Raw genomic sequence first — 14,519 nt, 5'->3', positions numbered from 1 at the left:
CTGTCCCGATATATTATATATATTACCACTAACCTTGTCTGTTCTCTCTGTGGATTTATACATTACACTATAAGGGGAGTAAGAAGCGAAGGGAATAGAATGAATTGTTATGCTATTTTTGTTTATTATGTATGAATATGGAAACTTGATGTATGACTCTTAGATTGTTTATGTAAAATTCTATTCTTGTTTACTTGAGAATAAAATGGAAAGGGAAAAAATAAAGAAATAAAGAAATTGAAAAAAAAAAAAAGAAGACTACGGCACCTTGTATTCCAAAGCCATCTCCCATCCAGGGACTAACTAGGCCCAACACCTTTTTAGCCTCAGAGATGAGAAGAGATAGGGCTCTTTCAGGGTGATGCTGCTGTAAGCGAACTCTTTGGGCACTCTAATCCCTCTTGACAAATGCCAAGATGGTCACCTTGGGAAACAAGCGAAAAAAAAAAAACGAATCAACGCCAACAACATAAAAAGAAGCCTACAATAACTGGTATTCCCTGGTAGTCTCCCATCCAGGTACTAAGCAGGCCTGACTCTTCTTAGCCTCCAAGATCAGACGAGATTGGGTGCTTTCAGAGTGATGAGATCAGAGGAGATCGGGCACTTTCAGGCTTATGTGCCCATAGGCAATCTCTTTGGGCACTCTCAACCCTCTTGACAAACACCAAGATTGTCACTTTGGGAAACAAGCGGAAAAAAAACAGGTCAACGCCAACAACATAAAAAGAAGTCTATGACACCTGGTATTCCCAGGCGGTCTCCCATCCAGGTACTAACAAGGCCCGACTCTTCTTAGCCTCCAACATCAAATGAGATCGGGTGCTTTCAGGGTGATGTGCCCGTAGGCAATCTCTTCAGGCACTTTCAACCCCCTTGACAAACGCCAAGATGGTCACCTTGGGAAACAAGCAAAAAAATAAAAAATACGTTGGAAGCTAGAGACAATACGGCCCGAGTCATCAATTTAATCCATGCGGCGCATGTACAGGGAAGGCCCTTGCTTATGTTGTCAACGGACGCGGAGAAGGCCTTTGACAGGGTGGCCTGGCACTTTATGCAGGCCACCCTGGAACATATAGGTCTTGGCCCCAACACGATGAGCTGGGTAATGTCGCTTTACTCCAAGCCGTTGGCAGCGGTACGGGTGAACGAGTGGTGCTTGGACTCTTTCCCCATCACTAATGGGACGAGGCAAGGGTGCCCATTGGTGGCATCCCCCCCCCCTCCCTTTTTGTCTTTATTTTTCTTTTTTTCCCCGCCGCCACCCCCCCTCCTCTCTCTCCGTCTTTGCACTCTCTTCTCCCCCCGTCCTCCCTTTTGACTATGCCTTGTCTCCTTACTAGCCTTCGGGGCCCAGAAGAACCCCAGGGTTCTGGAAACGATCGGCCTATCTTTTACTCTGGTTCACATAGGTCATGATAAGCTGGCTCGCTGTGGTCCCAGTTATTCTCCATGATTACATTTGTCCGAACGGAGCTGCACTAGTTATACTGTACTACATGTCGGAGGTGGGGTTTCTCTCTTTTCTGCATGAAACTGTAGGACTCCCCTCTGAGAACCCAGAGTTATTTGGCTGCCTATTTTTTGTTACCATGTAATTGTGACCCTGGGTCATGCTGTATGGTTGACTGTTATATTTATGTATTTCTACTTATACTTAATAAAAGAATAAAATAAATAAATAAATAAATAAGTCAATGCCAACAACTTAAAACTAAAGCCTATGGGGGGGGGGTGGCCAAGCGGAGACCTGAGTGGACGTGCCTGGGGTGAGCTCCGCTACTAGAGCGCACACCCAGAGCCTTCCCATCCACCAGAGCGGAACGGACCCCACCGGAGGCCCTGGGCATACCAGGAGGAGCTGGGGCATACCTCTAGCCCGGGTGCGCCGTTCGCGGAGCTCCGGCCACCCAGCAGGACAGTCCGAGGCTTCGGCCTGCAACGTGGAGCAGCGGCCATCCTGCTCCACCCGGAGGCCGAGCTCCCGTGGACTACAAAGCCCAGCGGCAGTCTCTACCACCTGCGGGTTGCCGGGGACATCCAGCCTGCCATTTAGAGCCCGAAGTCCTCCCTGAGTGGCCCTGGGATCATCCAATACGGTCCTGGTAAGTGACGGCGGCCATCTTGGTACACCCGGAGGCCTCTCTGTTTTCTCTGGGCTCAATCTGTCCCCATCCACCCTCAGGAACACTCTAGCCAGACCACCAGAGACCCCTAAAGGGGTTATTAAGGGGGCATGTACTTTTATCTGGTTGCATTTGCTGTCGAGGCCCTGGCTTCAGAGAATTAGAGGGGCGGCCATCTTGCTACACCTCCGTGTCTTCTGGGCCCCATTCTAGACTCACTGACCCCCTGGAAATCCTGGCCGGGTGCCTGCAGAATTAGACGGGGATATGCTCGAGGACCAACCCCCCCTTATTACATAGGCTGCTGCTACGGATCCAGAAACCCAGGAAGGTGGCCATCTTGGTTCACCCAGGCTGCTGTATGCACCCACACTCCTGAGCTCCCTCATCCTTACTAACCTGGATCTCTACATACACAGCCACCAAAGCAGCCCAATCAGATAGTGCCCACCTGGGGTCTCCGTCCGTTCAACTCCGCAGAGACATGGAACGACCATGTCTGGCTAAAGAAATGTCCAGCTGAGTCCCGTGATCACCCGTAGCGGACAGGCTATACCTCAGACATTGCACATACCTGAACAGCATGTCCACGCACAGCTCTCGATCTACTGAGTCAGCGGATCTCCAACAGGGTACAATCCAGCGATACCTGCTCGATACGTCTCAGTCTGATCCCCGCACTCCCAGAGACAAGATGGCACCAGCGCGTAATCCAGGGAAGAGCAAACCTCCTCCTCCTACTCAGCCGACAACGGACAGCGGAGAGGAATCAGATGACCCCCCGACCCAGCACTCGGTCCTTCCAAGTGTAGCATCCAGATCCGGCACCACTGATGTCCCTCTTCCAGGGGCAGGCCCTGGAGCTGTGGCCCCTCCAACATCAGGAGAATTACCTAGGTCTGAAGCCTCGACTCTTCTAGCGGCCTTCCGAGCGGAGTTTGAATCCTGGGCAGTCAAAATGGAGTCCTCACTCCACAAGGACCTTCAGGCCATCTAACAGCAGGTCTCTACCAATCAGACCGCAATCTCTACCCTAACTGATACTCAATCTGACCATGCTGCCCTCATCACGTCTCTTGAGCGGGCCTCCAAAGAACACTTGCACCGTATACGTCAACATCAACTGCGCATAGAAGATGGGGAGAATAGGAGCTGCAGGAATAATATATGACTACAAGGCATACCGGAAGCCACGGCGGGTACGGACTTGAAACCATCTGTCACTGCCATCCTCAACCTAGTCCTGGGAAGAGAGACTATGTCCCCTATTGAGATAGACCGGGTGCACAGAGTGGGGGGGCCCAGGAGGGAACATAGTGACCGCCCACGTGACCTATGCAGGGTCCACTATTTCACCCTTAAAGAAGAAATTATGCGCAAAGCGTGGCGTTTGGGTCCTGTGGACTTTGACGGTTCAACTATCCACCTATACTCAGACCTTTCTCGCAACACTCTCCACATGCGCCGAATGGTCTGCCCACTGCTAGACCTGATACGCCAAGCCGGAGCAACCTGCACTTGGGGGCACCCCTTCAGCATCAAGGTGACCAGGGCCGAGCATAAATTTGTCCTCTCTGATACAGATCAACTTCCAGCCTTTTTCAGCTTTTTGGAGCAAGATCCAACTGATGTACCTAACTGGCTGGACCCCCCAGACGACTGCGCTAGGGTACAAATATGTGATCCTCTCCCACAACGCCGCATACATCAGAGGTATGCATCGCACTCTGTTGATCCTGGACCACGTCACCCTACCTCTTCGGAAGATTAAAGTAACTTCAAGAAACCTTTTGGACCTATTTCGATGCTCATTGTATGACTAGTGCCATCTCAGTATTATACCTATCCCTTGCCTTCTGGTCGGGCAGCATTTTTTGTTTTTTGGGGGTGTTATTCCTTTTTTTTGTGGTTTCTCCCCTCCTTTCATCTTACTTGTTTCTCCACATACTCTGTTGGTTATGCCATGATGGGAAATGGGGTGGTAGACCGCATACTAAATACCTCAATACAGCTGGTGCACTTAATTGACGGACCTTCTCCCTGCCCTTTGCTAGTGTATTGTGACTGTCTGGGGTTCGGGAGAGGCAATGGAACAGCGGGTTGCTCATGCTTGATCTAGTTATGTAAATGTTGAGTTCCTAATCTACTTTAATGTAAGGTCTACTCTCTAGATGTTTAGCGGTAATGGCCGACCTGGATATGGGTGGAGGGGCGGCTGATGGACCGGTTGGGTCCACGGTCCCTTGCCGCTATCCACGTGGGCTTCCTTAGTTATATACTCACGGTTTCTTACACACCGGGTAGTTTCACCCTAATGTGCTCTCTGTAGTATTACACAGATGGATCTCTGGCCCCCCGTTGGAGTATGTGGAAATATATGTTGACAATGTTTGCTCCCTTCCCGTGAGGTGTCTCATGGACTGTTGTCTCCTCTGCGGAGGGGGGAGACTGGACTGATGTGGAGCTATTTGCCCATGCGGACCGTCTCCCCCTTCGTGGAGGATCTGATGTGTGTTCTGTATTAATATATTGTTATACTAATGTGCCTCAGTAAAGTTTTACATGCCTGTCGTGCTACTGGGCTCATGGCTCAGGTTCTTCGCTTTGACCCTTCACCCTCAATAGGCCGGGCACGAATAGTGCTAGTTTACGTGAACTTTCACGTGGTGTCCCGTTCTCGTGGACCCCTTAGATTTACCAGGCTCCTTGCCTAGGAGCCCTCTTTCCCCTTTTTTTTCCCTTTTCTTTTCCTTTTTTAGTTTTCTGCTACCTTATAAGTTCCCCCTTTCCTTCTCCTACTATACCCCCCCCCCCCCCACTGTCTATAACCTGATTTTCTTATCCGCATTCCACTATGGCTCACACAGTACTATCTCGTCCTCGCTTGAAGTGTTGCCATTTACATTGTACTCAATATTGCATCCAAGAGAGGACAAATCCTTTACCACATGCATAAACAGCAGGTCAACGTATTACTGTTACAGGAAACACATTTCCACACAAACTCCACCCCTTCCTGCTCCAACAGGTACTTTAACAGATGGTTCCACAGTACAAACCCCTCTCAGAAAACTAAAGGCGTTTCTATTGCCTTCCACAAAACGCTCCCGATTGATCTGATAGACCAGCTGTCGGATCCTCAGGAAAGGGAAGGTGTTCATAAAGTTCTCCCTATGGGGCACCAAATTTACTATAGCCAACCTCTACCTACCAAACACTAACCAAATCTCGACTGCTCTGCGATACCAGTGCTCTTGTCAGAATTTGCGAAAGGTAAATTAATTATAGGCAGGGATTTTAATGCCCCTCTTAGACTCGTCCATCTCTCGCTCATCCATCTCCTTTACTAAGTTGAGGGCTTTTAAACGGGCTATATACGACCTCCGTCTAATCGACATCTGGCGGGTTCTGTTTCCAACAAATCGGAATTATACCCATTTCTCACAGGTCCATCACTCCTATAGTCGTATCAATTACTTCCTTCTTGACCATAGCTGCTTAGATTGGTCACCTGAATGTGACATAGACTCAATGGTCTGGTCTGACCATTCACCTATATATCTGACATTATCTATCCCTTCCACACCAGTGAGGGAATGGACATGGAGGATGAATGATTCCCTCCTCACAAACCCTGAGGCCGCGTACACACGGGCGGACTGTCCGCCCAACTAGGTTCGTCAAACAGTTTGACAAACAGTCCGTTCAAAATTTCCATGAGCGGACTTGACCACACACGACGAACAAACAGTCCGCTGAAAACTTGCGCGATGACGTGAACGGCACGTACGACGGGGCGAGAAATTCGGCGTCCGATACACTGCAATGCAACCTTCGCCGTGTAAATTCTTTCTGAGCATGCGCGAGACTTAGTTTGCCGAACAAGCCTACACACGAGCGGACTGTTCGCTCAAACCAAGTTTCAGCGGACAGTCTTACGGAAATTCCAAAAAACTTTGTTCGTCAGACTGTCCGCTGAAACTGTCCGCTGAAGCCCACACACGAGCGGACTGTCTGCTGAAACACTGTTCAGCGGACAAAGTTGGACGAACAGTCCGCCCATGTGTACGCGGCCTCAGTGTTCCCACAAGGTCTCGGAAACTATCTCTAATTTCTTGCTAGATCATGCCACAGACACCACCTCGCTACCCTTCCAATGGGAGGCGCTTAAAGCTGTTCAGCGAGGACTCTTCATTCAGGTGGGAACCCGCTTGAAAAAGACTCGTTCAGCTGCAATAACCTCAGCAACACAAAATCTTCAGGACCTTGAGACCCAGCATAAACGAGCCCCTACGCTGGTGACTTTGACAGATGTCTCACTGGCCCGATCCCAACTCAGGGACCTATACGAGGCCTCAGCTCGTACTTATGCGGACAGACTTGCTTTACATCAGTACCAATTTCGAGATAAATGTGGTAGGCCATTGGCCCGCACCCTCCATCCAAACATGCCTTCCACATTTATACCTCATATTCGGGCCCCTTCTGGAGAAAAGCTTAATGAGCCCTCCAAGATATCACAAACATTCAGAGATTTCTATCAAACACTGTACAACCTACCGACCGGTATCCCATCTAGCCCATCCCACACCCCTGCGCCCGATGGACAGTCCTATATCGAGGAAACTGAGCTCCCTATATTAGATGGCAATACTGCAGAAGAGCTAGAGAAAGTAATCACAGCAGACAAGGAAGTGGGAGCGATAGCGGCCACCCCTTCCGGTAAAAGCCCAGGACCCGACGGTTTTACCCCTAAATTCTACAAAACATTTGCTCCTCCACTGACCCCCTTTATGGCTAAGGTGTTTAACTCTCTATCAGAAGGCTCAGCGTTTCCTCCACAAACGCTTGAAGCCCACATCACCATTATCCCCAAACCAGAAAAAGACCCTACCTTGTGTGCAAATTATAGGCCCATATCATTAATTGGAGTGGACCTGAAAATATATGCCAAAATATTAGCTACTAGAATGCAACTGCTACTCCCCCACCTTATACATCTGGACCAGGTGGGTTTTGTAAGTGGCCGCGAGGCAAGGGATAACACCCTGAAAACCCTGCTTCTTACCGACTATGCCCGCACCCACGAAATCCCTCTATGCCTTTTGACGGTTGACGCCGAAAAGGCATTCGACCGGGTTGACTGGCAATTCCTTCCGATGTCTCTGCAACAGATAGGCCTGGGTCCCAAAATGCTATCCCGAATTATGGCCCTTTACTCCTCACCTTCCGCTAGAATTCGGGTAAATGGTTCACTGTCACCTACATTTGCCATTAACAATGGGACACGACATGGCTGTCCTTTATCTCCCCTTCTATATGTCCTTGTCATGGAACACCTAGCAATAGCCTTACGCAATAACCCCAACATCTCAGGTGTATCGATAGGCCCCACTCATTCTAAGCTGGCGCTCTTCGCGGATGACTTGCTATTGTTTGTAACCCAACCCCACCTATCTTTACCACATATAATGCAGGAATTCACGAGGTTTGGCATGCTGAGCAATTTCAAAGTAAACCATACTAAATCAGAAATCCTGAACATCTCACTGTCCCAAGAGGTCCTCCGCCAGATATCCGCTAGGTACCCATTTAAAACAGGCTCTACCTCCATCCTCTACCTCGGAATCCAAATACCCACGGAAAGGTCCCATCTATTCTGTTTGAATTATGCACCCCTGCTGCTTAGAACCAAGACGGATCTCTCAAACTACGCAAAGAAATGCCTATCGTGGCTAGGCAGAGTAAATGCCCTAAAAATGGATGTAATCCCTCGGTTTCTCTATTTGTTCCAAACAATTCCCATTTCCATACCCTCCTGGTTTTTCAGGAAGCTCCGCCAACTATTCTCCTCCTTTATTTGGGGAGGGGCTCATCCCCGGATACGCTACGAGACCTTATCACTCCCCAAGATTCGTGGCGGAGCAGGAGCCCCCGATGCCTCCTTATGTTATAGAGCAGCTGTGCTCACGCGTATACTTAACTGGTTCCATCATTCCTCCTCCAAATTGTGGGTACAAATAGAGAGCCATGTTAACCCAATAGATCTCTGTGCATTGCCATGGACACCTACTGAATTCCTGAAAGGAGAGGTACCACTGAGCGACCTCACCCGACAAACCATACAAATCTGGACCCGAATGAATTCCTCCAAGACCCTATCTCCCATGCAGGGACCCATGACTCCACTGTTTGGAACTCCGGCTTTTCCACCGGCCCTACGAGATGCGATTTTTGGACCTTGGTGTAAGGAGGACCACAGGCGACTTGCCCAAGTCCTACGTTCAGACCCCTCTCTGACTCATGACGTTCCCTCTGACCCATCTTCTCATGCCTCTACGTACTGGCTGCAGAGACAACAGGTGATTTCCTTCATTCGCACTTTCCCATCGTTACCTAATGTACTCGCTGACTTAACGGACTTGGAAGGCATGTTGCTCCAGGCCACCCCTCCTACACATGTAGTCTCTCAATTATATTCCCTCTTACATGTGGCTTATAATCCTGACCTTCCCCCATACACACAGGCATGGGAGGAAGATCTGGGCCACTCCATCTCGCCTGTAGACTGGCAAAAGTGCTTCATACTGACCCACAAAATGTCCATAGCCTCCAATTCTCAAGAAAAGGGGTTCAAGCTGTTGACCAGCTGGTACAGATGCCCTTCAACTTTGCACCGAATCAACTCGACACTTCCGGATACTTGCTGGCGTTGCTTGTCATCTAAGGGAACGTTACTTCACATTTGGTGGGCATGCCCCCCTGTGAGGAAGTTCTGGCAAAAGATCCTTGACTTGTACTGTAAACTCATGGTGACCTCCATCGCACCCTCTCCTGAGATGGCTCTGCTATCTCTGCTCCCGGGACCACTTAAGTCAGTCAAGAAAGACGTTCTGCGTCACTTTTTGGCGGCTGCTAGAACGGTGTTGCCCAGACATTGGAAGTCGACGAGCATGCCTTCCCTGGGGGATTGGGCAATTGAAGTGGACCGAATTAATAGTTTGGAAAGAATGTTCTCGCAGGAAACGGGTAGGGAGGAACAATTCTCTAAGACCTGGACCTCATGGTCGATGTTTCGATATTCCTCAGAGTTTATCTCATGGGCCACAGAGGACTCTATCGATACACCTGTGTGATCAGGGTGGAATGTATACCTTTTGATCCCTAAGCTCTTTACTGTCCTGACCCCTCTTTCCTCACTCTCTTCCCCCTTTCTTCCCTCCCCTATACAAGTTGCAGTAATACCCGATTACTTAAGTTATGACCTCCAGTCTCATTAGACCAGAATGGTGGCACATACAGAGCTTCCCCCCCAGAGTGAACGTTACCAGAATGAGAACAATAGCCCTAGTCTACCTGTAATGAGTGGGCATCACTCGCTGGGAAGATAGTGGTGCGCACATACCCACTTTAACTTAGACTAATCATTGTAGGACCACAGGCTCTTCTACCATACTACCTAAATCGAAGCTCAAAACAAACACTTTAACCTCGTGATAGTTTGACACCACTGTAGTAGAGTTTGACACCACTGTAGTAGAGTGGATTTATTTGTGGTTTCCTTTTTTATGTTTATGTAACAATGTAAAACGAATATGTTAGAATATTCTGTATTTTTCCCCCTCCTATCTTGCTTTTATATCTCAATGAAAATAAGATTGAATTAAAACTAAAGCCTATGGCATCGAGAAATCCCAGGCGGTTTCCCACCCAGGTACTAACTAGGTCCCAACCCTGCTTAGCCTCTGAGATCAAATGAGATTGGGCTCTTTCAGGGTGATGCGGCCATAGTAGATTTTTTCAGGCACGCTCAACCCTCTTGACAAACGCCAAGATGGTCACCTTGGGAAACAAACAAAAAAAACAAGTCAACGCCAACAACATAAAAAGAAGCCTGCGGCATCTGGAAAACCCAGGCGGTCTCCCATCCAGGTACAAACCAGGCCCAACCCTGCTTAGCCTCTGAGACCAAACGAGATTGGGCACTTTCAGGGTGTTGTGCCCGTAGGCAATTTCTTTGTGCACTCTCAACCCTCTTGACAAATGCCAAGATGGTCACCTTGGGAAACAAGGGAAAAAAAACAGGTCAACGCCGACAACATAATGAGAAGCCTACAGCACCTGGTATTCCCAGGCTGTCTCCCATCCAGGTACAAACCCAGCTCATCGCTGCTTAGCCTCCGAGATCAGATGGGATTGGGCTCTTTCAGGGTGATTTGGTCGTAGGCACTCTCTTTGGGCACTCTGAAGCCTCTTGACAAAGGCCAAGATGGTCACCTTGGGAAACAAGCTAAAAAAACAGGTCAAAGCCAACAACATAAAAAGAATCCTACGGCATCCGGTATTCCCAGGCGATCTCCCAATCATGACACTAACCAGGCCAGATCCTTCTATAGTACCTGGTCTTCCCAGGCAGTCTCCCATCCATCTAACAAGGCCTGACGCTGCTTAGCCTCTGAAATCAGACGAGATCGAGTGCTTTTAGGGTGATGTGGCCGTAAGCGTTCTCTTCAAGACACGCCCAACCCTCTTGACAAACGCCAAGATGGTCACCTTGAGAAACAAGCGAAAAAAACAGGTCAAAGCCAACAACATAAAAAGAAGCCTATGGCACCTGGTATTCCCAGGCGGTCTCCCATCCAGGTACTAACCAGGCCCGACACTGTTTAGCCTCCGAGATCAGATGAGATTGGGCGCTTTCAGGGTGATGGGGCCATAGGTGATCTCTTTGGGCACTCTCAACCCTCTTGTTAAACACCAAGATGGTCACCTTGGGAAACAAGCGAAAATAAACAGGTCAACGCCAACAACATAAAAAGAAGACTACGGCACCTGGTATTCACAGATGGTCTCCCATACAGGTATTAACCAGGCCGTACACTGCTGCAGGATCAGATGAGATTGTGCACTTTCAGGGTGATGTGGCCATAGGTGTTCTATTTAGACACTCTCAACCCTCTTGACAAATGCCAAGATGGTCATCTTGGGAAACAAGTGTAAAAAAACAGGTCAACGCCAACAACATAGACCCTGGCGGTCTCCCATCTGACCCAGACCCTGCTTAGCCTCTGAGATCGAGCGCTTTCAGGGTGATGTGACCTTAGGCGAACGCTTCGGGACATACTCAAAACTCTTGACAGATGCTAAAATGGTAACCTTGGGAAACAAGCGAAAGAAAAACGGGTCAAAGCCAACAATATAAAAAGATTCCTACGGCACCTGTAATTAGGTACTATCCAGGCCGGACTCTGCTTAGCCTCTGAGATCAGATGAGATGGGGTGCTTTCAGGGTGATGTGGCCGTAGGAGATTTGTTTGGGCTCTCTCAGCCCTCTTGACAAATGCCAAGATGATCACCTTGGGAAACAAGCGGAAAAAAAAACCATGTCAACGCCAACAACATAAAAAGAAGCCTATGGCACCTGGTATTCCCAGTTGGTCTCCCATCCAGTTACTAATCAGGCCCGACAATGCTTAGCCTCTGAGATCAGACAAGATCAGGCACTTTCAAGGTGATGGGGCCATAGGCGATCTCTTTGGGCACTCTCAACCATCTCAATTGGGCAATCAGTTTTCTTGCCTGAAATAGGCATCTCAGAACTGCCATCTGGCTGCTAGGGGGGTTTAGTACACACCTCACACTATATAAGGCCGCCAGCGCGGCGGCATTGTATAGTGTGTTGCGGTGGTCAGGGAAAGAGGACGATACGCATGGACAGTGTCTTTACTGCTTGGGAACCTAGCACTGTTACAGTGGGTGTTATGTGCCTCCTGCACACACACCTGAAGCTACCCTTTATTACTGGTGTTCAATTTCTGCAATACATGCATGTGCAGTGCAGAAGTTAGAGTGGGTGTTGTGTGCCTCCTGCACAGTATACACCTTATTGCTGGTGTTCTGTTTCTGTAGTACAGGAACCTAGCACTGTTACAGTGCTAGGGTGTACAGAGAAGCTGGTATATATAGAAGACTACAGCATACAGAAGAAAGGCTAGTGAATACAGAATACAGACTCGTGTATGTAGATAGGCTTGAGAATACAGAGATGCTAGAGTAAACAGTGAGGCTGGGGTGCACAGAGAGGCTAGTTTAAAGAGAGGCTAGTATATACAAAGATGTTAGTGTATATAGAGAGGTTAGTGTATAGAGAGAGTCGAGTGTATACAGAAAGGACAGTGCATATAGAGAAGCTAGTGTATACAGAAGACAAGCTTGGGTATATATCAAAGCTGACAGTGTATACAGAAGAATGGGTAGTGTATACAGAGAGTCTAGTGGGTACAGAAGACAGGCTGGTGTATTCTAGCTAGTTTTTACAGTCTAGTGTATCCAAAAGACAGGCTGTGGTATACAGAGGGTTTAGTGTATTCAGAGAGTCTAATGTATACAGTCGGCGAGTGTATACATAAGACTGGCTAGTTTACACAGTGTTTACAGAGATGCAAGGGTGTAAGAAGCTAGTATATATATAGAAGACTACAGCATACAGAAGAAAGGCTAGTGAATACAGAATAAAGGCTGTATTCTACGGAGAGGCTAGTGTATGCAGAACACTATCTAGGGTATACAGAGAGGCTAGATTATACAAAGAGGCTAGTGCATAGAGTGAAGCTATTGTATATAGAAGCCTGGTTAGTGTATACAAAGAAGCTAGTGTGTACAGAAGAAAGGCAAGACAGGCTATAAAGAGAGACAAGTGTTTACAGAAGACAGTTTGGGGTATACAGAGATGCTAGTTTATACTGAGAGACTAATGTATACAAAAGACAGGCTAGGGCATACAAAAGACAGAAAACGGGCTAGTGTATTCAGAACATAGGGTAGTGGATATCGAAGACAGGCTATTGTATGCAGAAGACCGGCTAGTGTAAACATGCTGGTGTAAATAGAGAGGCTAGTGAATTTAGAGGGTAGGCTAAGTGATAACAGAAGACAATCTGGGCTATACAGAGACATTTCATGATTTCATCTAGCTCACATCTCTAATGGAGTTTGTCTCATTGCCATGTTATGCCTTTTCATTCTTATGCTCCATATAGATTATACTCACTACACGATTTTAATCATCCACATCAAGCATGCAATAAAATAAAATCTATTTTGCATATGTGTAATTCTCCACATCAACTGTCACATTGAGTATGTGACAGTCCTGACACACCATCCTGACTTATTTTGCTTTATTTCTTATTAGAAATAGAGAGTACTAACTCAAAATCCGGTTAAATCTATTCACTTCGATGAGTTCGACCGCTAATTGTACGGTAATGCAAAATGTTCACAAAACCATCCATTTGCTACCAGACATGCTGCACATACTAAAAGTAATGTAACTATCGCTCGCTAACGATGTAAACAGTTTTATTGCTTTTCTGACATTAACCGAGTATCTCTGACATTAACTGAGTATCTCTCTGCATCTTAATAATAATAATAATAATAGGATTGTGTAATGCAAAGATCAACTAGTCTAATATAAGCTTTCTCATTGATACCGGCATATCCTTTAAATTTAGGCTAACGCAACTATTTCTCGGCCATTTTCAAGCTAAGCTATCAATCTCTTACAGCGATACTTCCTCCCTGCAATATTAAGCCATTTAAATTTCCTATTGGTCGCCTATATTATACAACTCTCTGAAAAGCATTTATGTAGAGAATAAAACTAGTCTTACATCTTAATAAAACAGTTTTATTCCTGTCATGGCTGTCAGCTGTCATGACATAAGCAAATAAACGTTTCCACTTTTTGACTCTATTTTCTGTATTACTTCTTTTTCTCCACCTTAAATGTCACAGAACTGTGAAATTAATCATAGTCTCAGAGTTAACTTAGCTGATAAATTTACGATTTACTAGGATTCTCTTTCCAGTGGAAACGGAAAACAGTCAGTGCAGGCCGTCTTCGTGCGTAACAAAATTAATGGAACGATTTACACGTTGGAATATTCAAGCTAAGTCAACTTACTCTTAAATAATGTATACCCTTTAGCTATTCCGACATTCTGCCTTGGTATTACTTTGCAACGCTCTATTAACAATGTAAAGGTAAGCTAGATATTTTGTGTATTTCCACTTAAACTCGACTTGTATATACTGTATCAATATTATCCGTTCTAATTTTGCTAAATTCGATTGTAGAGTTTGCTATGTCTAAATCCAGGTTACCTACTCACCTTTATTACGTATACTGCTAATTTAGGATAATACAAAACCATCTTATTGCTTCTTTACACGCTGCACATATTAAGAGTAATGCAATGCTACCGTGAACAGTTTAATTGCTCTTCTCACATTTAGCTGGTATCTCTCTGCTATAGGAAACTGAATTTGTACTACAACGATCACTCATCTAATATCAGTCCTCTCAGTGCTACCGGGATAACTTTT

General features: G+C 46.9%; 4 pseudogenes; all 4 read right to left on the bottom strand.

Annotated features, from left to right (window-relative positions):
- Nucleotides 1-731: 731 nt before the first annotated feature.
- LOC143949902 (5S ribosomal RNA) lies at nt 732-850 on the bottom strand (annotated as a pseudogene).
- Nucleotides 851-10,238: 9,388 nt separating this feature from the next.
- Nucleotides 10,239-10,357, bottom strand: LOC143948384 (5S ribosomal RNA; annotated as a pseudogene).
- A 374-nt stretch (nt 10,358-10,731) lies between these two features.
- LOC143945914 (5S ribosomal RNA) lies at nt 10,732-10,850 on the bottom strand (annotated as a pseudogene).
- Nucleotides 10,851-11,538: 688 nt separating this feature from the next.
- On the bottom strand, nt 11,539-11,657 carry LOC143948577 (5S ribosomal RNA; annotated as a pseudogene).
- Between the last annotated feature and the right edge of the window lie 2,862 nt (nt 11,658-14,519).

Source organism: Lithobates pipiens, unplaced genomic scaffold (genome assembly GCF_037356315.1).
Source record: "Lithobates pipiens isolate NorthernLeopardFrog02 unplaced genomic scaffold, aLitPip1_a1.2 Scaffold_30, whole genome shotgun sequence".
Classification (NCBI taxonomy): domain Eukaryota; kingdom Metazoa; phylum Chordata; class Amphibia; order Anura; family Ranidae; genus Lithobates; species Lithobates pipiens.
This window is presented reverse-complemented; position numbering and strand designations above follow the sequence as displayed.